The 9,436-nt window shown below is 32.1% G+C and overlaps 1 pseudogene; it reads left to right on the top strand.

Annotated features, from left to right (window-relative positions):
* The first annotated feature begins 1,684 nt into the window (after positions 1 to 1,684).
* Positions 1,685 to 9,436, top strand: LOC117923895 (annotated as a pseudogene).

Below are 9,436 nucleotides of genomic sequence, written 5' to 3'. Positions count from 1 at the left end.
AAAACAGTTACCAGGCCAAATCTTTTAGTTGTGGATATTTTTAATAAAGAAATAAAGAACTACTTAATATCCTTTTGGATTATGACATTACCATTCAATTTGTGTGTATATGTAAAATCATTATTATAATGGATCCTTAAAAAAAATATATACTTAATGTTTTTTTGTTTTTAAAATCAGATTTTTTTTTTTAAATCACTTTCAGAAAATTTTAAATTGGAGGTAATAAAATTCTTTTGATACTTAATTTTTTTAAACAATTTTTTTAAATCAATACTTTTTCAATGTAATCGTCTAAGAATTCTTGTATGTTACTTAAAAGTCATAATAATTTCTTGATTTTAAAAATAGGAAACAAGAAGTGTATTACTAAATAAATGATAAATTGTATAGTAATTTCAATAATGTTAGATATGAAAGAGATTTCATATATTTTTTATAAAAATATTAAAAATTGAATTATGATTTGTTTTTCATTCCATTTTTTATTCCTTATACACACCAAACATGAGCATCTTGGAATGTATCCTCTTGAAAATGTAACCTAAAATCATGTTTGGTTTGTTTGATGTAACATAAGATATGAGGAGAGTTTTGTTTGGTTGACCATAGAATAACATATATTGTCTCATCACTTTTCATGCCTCACATTTAATAGAAACTTAAGATAGAATCAGTTGTGAAATAAATTATCCAATATCTTTTTTATATTTCATATACATGGAATATGATAATTTTAAGTTGAAATATGAAATATACATACCCTATAAATCATAAATTTATTCTTTTCATTTATGTTTTTTCATTTTATTTTTTTTTATTTTTTAATGTTTTAATAATCTAATAGTGTGTTTGACAATATTTCTACTCAAAATATTTTTAGCAAAAGTGTTTTATCTAAAAGTCTTTTTACGAGAATCACCTATCAAGTGTTTTTCCAAAATCACTATAAGAGAATTTTCAATACTCTTCAGATTTTTAAAAGTGTTTTCCAAAATTGGCCAGATGCCTAGTTTTTTTTTTTCAAAAATATTTTTCAAGTTATAAACGTTTCTTAGAATTACTATCAAACTGCTCTAAGTTTGATAGTGATTTTAGAAAGTGCTTTTAATTTTTTTAATACTTAAAATTTCTTTTATCTTTCAAGCATAAAAAAGACTATAAACACTTTCTAAAATCAGTATCAAACACACTTTAAGAATGGTTGAATTACTTTATACACTTTTTTTCCTTCCACTCCTGCTGAAATTGGATTTCACCCATAAAAAGCAAGTATGATATGATAATAAAAAATAAAAAAAAATCATTTTTAGCTTTATTCCCAATTAAGTATGATATAAAAAAATATCATTTTAATTTATTTATATATATATTATTTATGAAAAATATTTACAAAAATATATAGGCTTTATTATTTAAAAAATAAATATATAAATATACATCATTTTATAAATTAAATATTAAATATGGTCTTGAATTATTAAAAAACTAATTCACAAAAGGTTTATTTGATTAAAAGTGACATTGAAAATGCAAATTCGTAAAAATGATATTTATATTTTAAAAGCATGGAATAAAACTTCTTTGGAACAAAAATATCCTTCAACAATCTCATCCCTTATAGTACATATTTCTTTCACAAAATTGTTCCAAAAATTTCAATAGCTTTTGAATTGGACTAGTTATGCGCTGGAATAGGCCCAGATTTGATGGCCCAATAAAATCTCAGCCCAAGATCAACTCCTTCACAGTTATGGGCCTTGCCCAACAAAATCAAATGGAGAAACCTTGTCAAATCAAAAGCATTCCATTATCTTCATTCAGAGCTGCAAAGCCTGAGAAGAAGCAAAATCAACACCCACCAGCACCAGTCAGATATACATATAAATATAGAGAAATCCCACTTCAGAGGTACTCGAATACAATGTATATGATGTATATATGCGTTGAAATTTGCTTGGAAATATGGGTTTTGATTGCGTACACAAGGAGTTTGATGAAACGCCTGAAAGACTGTGAACGCGGGGAAGGCGCATTTGTATTTTTTTGCTCATTTCTTACTTCAACTTTATCTCAAATTTTGATGAAAAAGTGTGACTTTTTTTGTGAAGATAAAGCTCAATGCATATGTTTGAAAGTTTGAAGTAGGTGTGTGCATTTTGAATGATTGTGAGATTTGTAATGAAGTGAAGCTATGGTTTTGCAGAGATGTTGGTTTAGCTGTAAGAGAAGAAAAGGAAGAAATGGGGTACTGTTGTAATAATTCTTTCCCAGCTAGCTCTCATGTTCTTTTAACCGACTTATCTCAGAGATGGAAATGCCCCAAGCTCCAAAATCTGGTATGCATGTTTGTGTGTGTTTTTACTTGCTTAGAAAACTGCTTGCCGCTTTAGTCTCATGAACTTTATTTCTGTGCTTTTTTATTTTGTTTTATTATTTGAACTGGAAAAATGTGTTTGTATTCTCTATGGTTATTTATGATCTGCCTATGCGAACCATGATAAAAAAGTTTATGCCTAAAGGCAGAAAGATGAGTGCAGGGTTTGATTGTGGCATTCCAACAAGGGATCTCTTGTGGGGTCCTCCCAGAATTCTGCTATAGGATAAACAGAGAGAATCTGTTCTGTTTTCTATAAAGAATTGCAATGGAATGCCACAATAGGTAGGGTCATGCTTCCTTGGCTATTTTTGGTTCCCAAATGCTTTCTTTATTTCAACAAGCCTTTTTAAAGCTTGCTCTGTGCTCTTGGTTCTTTGGGGCAGGGCTTTTTGAGTTAAAATAATTGAACACATCAAAATTTACAAAACGTTCAATCAATATTAGAGTAGGAAAAAAATTTACATATCAAAATTTTTTTCAATTCTTGTCTTTGATTTTGTTTTTATGGAATTTAAAGAACAAAAAAGAAAAGTTTACTTTTTGTTTGTAAAAAAGTTTTTCATGATTGAAAAAAATTACATAAAGAAAATAAATTGTGAATAAAAAACTTTATAATAAGAATCTTTGTGGAATCTTTGTCCTTTGAATAAAAAAAGGCTGTAAGAAAAACTTGTTAATTTGAATATAAAAAAATCACTTTCCAATAAAATTGCCTTCTTGGGAAAAGAAAATTATAAGTGCCATAAAAGTAAGAGTCATTAACCCCTTGAAGTAAAAGTTTTCTTTGATTTTTGTCCTTGATCTTTCATGGAATTTAAAGAATAGAAAAAAAGTTTACTTTTGATCGGTGAAAAAGTTTTCTTGCTTGGAAAAACGCATAAAAAATGTTGAATAAAAAAACTCAGAAAAGCAAGAATCTTTTTGTGAATCTTTTCTCTTGAATAAAAAGGCAACAAACATAAATTGTTTATTTCAATAAATAAAAAATTGTCACTTTTCAATAAAGTAGTCTTCTTGGAAAAGAAAATTATGAGTGTCATAAAAGTAAAGAGTCATTAACTTATGAAGTAAATAATTTAAAGAAAGAATTATCTTATAAGAAAAATGCTAGTCCAATAAAATAAGAAATCAAGAAAGTGGTTTGGAGTGATTCAAAGTCAAGTAAGGGTATCATCAAATTTGGGTGAGAATAAAATAATCAAGTGACTATCTAACTATTGTTGCGTCTATTACATCTTTTAGTAGTTTTGACTTATGTTTTGGAACAGATAGTATGTTGAACAATGATAGGTGTTTTTGCCTCTTAAGGCTAGTCTAGGGATTACAATTGAAGTTGGACTATTGTTAGCTACTCACATGAAATTTTGATGAAATCCCTTCACAGATGTGGTATTGCTTGCTCTCTTCAAGTTTGCATTCCTTATGGCTTGGGTTGGATTGGAGAACAATGACTTAGATTGCATTGAAACTCGAATCTTTTTTGTGAAATTGACCATTCACATTGTTTTGACTATGCAATGCCTTAGACTGTATAGAATGATTTTATTTTTATAAATAGAGATCAAAGGAAGATTGGGCATGAGTGGGCCCCAGAACCTGTGTTGTGAAATTGTAAAATATGCATTCTATCATATGATGTGTCAAACAGCTCCACGTTTGGGCTAACAACTTAAAATGCATTATTCATTTATTTAAACCTTTAAGGGACCTCTTAAGCTTTCTTTATATATTTATTTTCTTGATTATTGAGTTTTTTAGTGCTATAATTCTCTATTTCATCTGAAAATTTTCTAGCTATGAAGCTCCAAAGCTGATTCTGTTTTTTATCTTCATCTCATGTATTTGTACATGTGAAAAGCACCTATTTGATATAAGTTTGAAGTGATTTGGCTACTACTGTCTGTGATTGCCTTGGGAACACAAACTTTCTCTATATTTATTAAAATGAAAAAGGAACTATTTCCATATTGTTCTTCTCATAGTAAATTTCTCCCCTATTGAATTTAACATTCATGCTTGTATATCATTTCTCTTTTATTCTGTGTCAGCGGCACAAAGGACAGTTTCATGATCACAAAAGCTTCAAAAGTTCTTGCCTTCTATGGTCTGAAAGCCCCTCCATATAAACTTGTAGGTGAATCATTTTTTTTTATTTATATTTTTTGTTAACAAGTTTCCCACTAACAATAAGATATGGATTGACCCTCATAAACTTATAACCGCTTTTGTTATTTTCTTAACGGAAATTTTATTTTATTATTGATTTAGTTTTATATCTATGCTTACATCTGAAACAATGGCCGGTCTTTGTAAATTATAGCCCTTGCATAGCACCTGTATATCAGATTATTGAGACAGCTTTATAACTAGAAGGGCAAGCGTCATTCAAAGTGCATTTTTCTGAACATAATCCATCATGATTATGGGACTTAATTGTATTTCCTCAAGTGTTTGATTAATGGAAATTTGAAATAGATCTTCATTATTAACATTTCATTTAGGTGGATGGCAAATGCAAATGACGTATCCTTAATCAAAATGGGTGTGGATCCACCACCAAGTGCATTCCATGTAGGAGATCTTCTATTCTTAGACTGGTCCAATCTCCAATCAGATGATTATGAGTTGCATTTTATCAGATTATGAACAGAGACAGATATTTATGACAGAAATTTCCATAGTTATACATTTAGGGAATTGCCTACTTCCGATGTAACTCTCATAGAGAATTTCATGTCAAACTGATCAAGTCAGGTTTTAGTATAGTTCATATTTTTATGAAGGGCATTTGGGTGTCAGATCACCAATATTCATGGCCTATTGACAGTAATCTCTTGTATACTAGTTATGCACTTTAGTTATCCTTTTTGTCATCTTTTTGGAAAAAAGGGTCCTATAAGTCCTGATCCTGATTGAGCTGTTTTTCTTTGTATTTGTAGGATGCTTTAGAACCACATATGAGTCGGAGGACACTGGAGATGCATTGGGGAGAGCATCACCGAGGTTATGTGGAAGGTTTGAACAAACAACTTGAGAAGGATGACATACTATATGGCCACACTTTGGACGAGCTTGTCAAAGTAACATATAACAATGGAACCCCTTACCTGAATTCAATAATCTGCTCAGTATGTCTATGGTTGGTGAAGGCTCACTAGCATTAAAATTTTGAATTGCCTGAATGAGCTTGCTTGCCGTGCCAGTGTTTGGACAGTGGATTTCTCATGATTGATGAATTGGCTAAAACATTTCTTGATTGTCGGTTACTGGCTAGTTTAAACTTGTTACCTAACAGTTGCTTTGAGTTTTACTTCATTGAAAATTATTTTGATGTTATATCTAGGTTAGCATATCAGTAATGGGCTTCAACTGTTTGGCCTCTAGTGATGAAATGGTTTTTGGTTTCTTAAACTTATGTTTAAATATATTGGTTGGAAGGGCAAACACATGCAAGGGAGAGGTGGGTAGGGTTGGGGGGTTGGTTTGTGTCCATTTTTTGTTTTGATTATCTATCCTATGGGAGCTGTCTTGTAAAGTCAACTCATCTGGGTGGAGTCATGGAGTTTGTCCTCCACAAGGATCATTGCATGTGATTAATTCCATCCTTATGATGTCTGTGAAACATATCTCACCAGATGTGAAATTACAATAGCTTCTCTACAGGAGAATGGGTTATTAGATCCATTAAGAAGGATAAAGCACTGCATTCGTCAAATTGTGTCTGGTTGAAAGGATCCCGGCATGGCGATGAGAGATGACAAAAGGACATCAGAATGTACCATTTCCAGCCTTAGAGCTGCATGTTGAATCTTTACATTACATTCTTTAGCTTGGTTTTTTGGGTTCTTTCATCCTTCTGAATGCTAGTTGAAGTTTTTTGAAAATTGCATCAACTAGTTCTATAATCCATATGTTGGCGTGTGGATTTTTCTCTAAGATCACTCACTATTATCTGTGTCAACTGTCAAGCCTATTCAATGGATAACTAAAGTGTAGCTTGCCCTTCTGAAGCTAGATATAGCATACTCATTCTTTTTTTGTTTACCAAATAGCTAGTTAAATTTGCCACCTCTAGTGAAATTTTTTTACTTGGTGATTTTGGTGTGGTCAGTTTTTCCACTTTCAAATCAGAGAAGGTGAAGGAATTGGTTTGTTTTCCCTTTATGCTCTCCATGTTGCAGCATGTCATTAGTTTCTAGTAGCAATAGTTTTAATCTTCTTCACTTATTAGCTAGCCAGTGATTCATTGCTGTAGAAGCTCCTTTTCGGAAGTTCCTAGCTTCCAGTCAAAGCTCTAGAAACATCTCTTTTAGAGGAAATCAAATTGACGTGCTACGAGAATTTGAAACACATAATTCTTGGAAATATTTTCATTCCCAAGTATTGGTTTCTTTGCATGTTTTAAAACTGAAATCTAACTTGTGATGCCACTAATTGGTGTGAATTGTCTTCCATGATTTTTCTTTTTCCGCAGATATAACCTTTGTCACATGTGTCATTTTCTATTCTAATATAATTCCATGTTCCGTGGAAAACATGTTGGTAGGTTTTATCTTGTATTTATTTGGTATGGAAATCTGAAAAACTTTGTCTTCCACAGCGTCCTAGTTATCTCATGGATCTAAGTTTGCAGGTTTGGAATCATGACTTCTTTTGGGAATCCATGCAACCAGGAGGTGGGGACATGCCTAGACTAGGCCTTCTTGAGCAGATTGAAAAGGATTTTGTTCCTTCACTAATTTCAAGGAGAAGTTTTTAGAAGCAGCCCTCACATTATTTGGCTCTGGATGGGTTTGGCTCGTTTGTAAGACCTTACTTCATAGAATTTTATTCTTCATGTGACTGGAATAGTTAGTGCTTTAGATTTATATATAATTAATTTCTTTTTCTTAAGGAAAATTTATTGCAGGATGGGGCTATAAATTAAAGGGGTATTTGGGATAGCATTTAACTTCTATGCTTAGCATTAGAAGTAGAAGCAAAAGTAACAATTGAATTTTATGTTGGGGAAATGTATTTTGAAAATACCATAAGAATAACTATGATATTTTAAAAAAATTTAATTAAATAAAAATCTACTTCCTGTATCACATTTAAGGAAAAATATGGGTCTCCCTGCTTCTCCGTAATGCTAGTAAATCACATTGGGAAGTGTGGAGCCCATGGTTGAGAGTTTTATCCAAACACTCTTAAAAGTTACGTTTGAGCTTCCAATGTTACTTTTTGCATCTGAGAACATATCTTAAATAGGGCTTAAAAATCTCATGAATGTATTTGGTTTCTCAAATTGAAGTGGTAGGAGTAGGGACCATAGTTTCTTAAATCATATACTTAATTTCACTCATCAAGGTTCCAGCCTGTGTATGTATTTTTCATAAAAAGAAAAAGAAAAAATTCCTAATTAAACCCAAAGTGTATGGAGAAGAATATTCTTATGTTGCTAAACATTGGTTCTAGTTAAAGGTAGTCTGGTTAATTATTTTGTATTCTATTTTTACTCAACTATTCTGTATATATAGCAATATAAACTTTCTTTCTAGCTTTTGTTTTGTGGGGTGGGTGATGGAGAAAATAGAGATGTTGGGAATCAAGGCTACTAATTTGACCGAAAAACTCAAGTTATTAGGTAATAAACTAATAATGCATATTAAACCAACACCCTCCCTCACATGCAGCCTCATTTCTGCATGTGGAGAAGCAAATGACATGAAAAGATGGGGGGAATAAGATATGAAGACTTGAACTCAAGACCTCTATTTAATCAGAGTGGGAAGAAAAATATTGTCATATTGCTAAATGCTTAGATGCTCTTCGGCTGTTCCTTATAGGATATTATGATATGTTTTGTGCTTGTTAGGACTTAAATCAAATGTGTTTATATATATTGTTGGTCTATCATCTAACAGCTTAAATTTTTAGGAAATTTTGTTGTTTAATATGATAGCAGAGCCTTATTTAATGTGGGAGTTTGAACCCAGATACAAGCCCAAAAAAGACTACCTATGAGGCTGGTTTAGGCGTGTTAGGGCAAAAGGCCAAATATATAACTCTACATAGTATCAGAGCTCTAATTAATTGAAGGTGTCAGTTCAATCTACTGGTATGAGTCTGCACTTGAAGCCAGATGGTATATGTATAGAGCATAATATACATTATAAACCCAAATCTTTATGGAAAATTGGTTATTCAACAATGGATTTGTGTTTCATTTTGATCAAACTCAGCTAATAATTGCACTTTTCTTCTCCTTGTTGTGAGTGCTCCAGTGAAGAGAAATGAGAGATGTCTTGCAGTGGTAAAAACATCCAATGCCATAAACCCAATTGTGTGGGACGACATTGTGAGTTAATCTACATATCCTTATTGATCTCCCATGTTTCAATTGTATGCACTTTTGTTTGATGATATCTTCTTTTGCAGCCCATCATCAGCTTGGACGTGTGGGAGGTATGTTCATCCCTCTCCCTTTCCTCTCAACTCTCATTCATCTTCTTAGACAATAACCCACTAATTTTTCTCATGTTTACCATCTTGCAGCATGCTTATTATCTGGATTACAAGGTATGCAACCATCACAACCATTTCTAAACTCTCCATCCTGAAAATTTTCTCATCTTGATCCTTGGAATTCTTGTAATCAGAACGACAAAGGGAAGTACGCGAATGTGTTCATGAACCACCTTGTGTCTTGGAATGCTGCAGCCGCGCGCATGGCCAGGGCTGAGGCCTTTGTGAACCTAGGCGAACCAAAAATCCCCATAGCCTAAAGCCTCTCTTCCTTTCTTTGCTTCTGCTCTACCATTCAGCTGTTGGTTTGATGACATCTAGGGATTTGTCTCTAATGATGTTAACCTGAGAGGTTGTCGGATTGAAACCAACCTGATGATTTTAGTATAAGAGGTTTTGAGTTCAAGCTAACCCGGCCATTGTTTTGGGTTTAGAGGAGTAATAGGATTAGGTTTTGCAGTGTACTTGTCTGCTTATATGCAGCCTAACAATTGCTTATTTGTGATGAAATATTAGTCAAACAGGCTTTGTTGTAAGCTGAATAATAAA

The sequence above is a fragment of the Vitis riparia genome, chromosome 10 (genome assembly GCF_004353265.1).
Source record: "Vitis riparia cultivar Riparia Gloire de Montpellier isolate 1030 chromosome 10, EGFV_Vit.rip_1.0, whole genome shotgun sequence".
Taxonomy (NCBI): Eukaryota; Viridiplantae; Streptophyta; class Magnoliopsida; order Vitales; family Vitaceae; genus Vitis; species Vitis riparia.
The sequence above is the reverse complement of the archived record's forward strand: the minus strand, read 5'-3'. Positions and strand labels throughout refer to the sequence as shown.